The sequence below is a fragment of the Cryptomeria japonica genome, unplaced genomic scaffold (assembly GCF_030272615.1).
Source record: "Cryptomeria japonica unplaced genomic scaffold, Sugi_1.0 HiC_scaffold_132, whole genome shotgun sequence".
Taxonomy (NCBI): Eukaryota; Viridiplantae; Streptophyta; class Pinopsida; order Cupressales; family Cupressaceae; genus Cryptomeria; species Cryptomeria japonica.
In genome coordinates, this window is record NW_026728954.1 from 160,001 (window position 1) to 160,384 (window position 384).

The following is a 384-nucleotide window of genomic DNA, read 5'->3' on the forward strand; positions in this document are numbered from 1 at the left end:
CTTAATCGTCCACGACAAACAGCTCGACGAGGCATGAAGCACCCACGGGAGCCGGAGCATGACGATGCAGAGTCTCGGTTCACAGGAGCCTGGGAAGAACATCCCGTACGGAACCCTTTACCCGAAAACATCCGAACCGCACATGCTCGCGACAGTCCTGCCGTTAGAGAATGCACCGTGCACGCGACCGAGTAAGGCCACTCAGAGACATCCATTTCCCAGGTATATGCCCCCTACGCACTTTTGGTGGCGCAACTCGCACGAACAGTCCCACCTCGACCCCGTAAACAAGCTTTTTTGCCTCGAAGAGTTCGTCGGAGACGAAGAAGCAACCTTCAGTGCAAACGTAGCACTCTTTTGTGCAACCGCCCAAACAACGCCCCC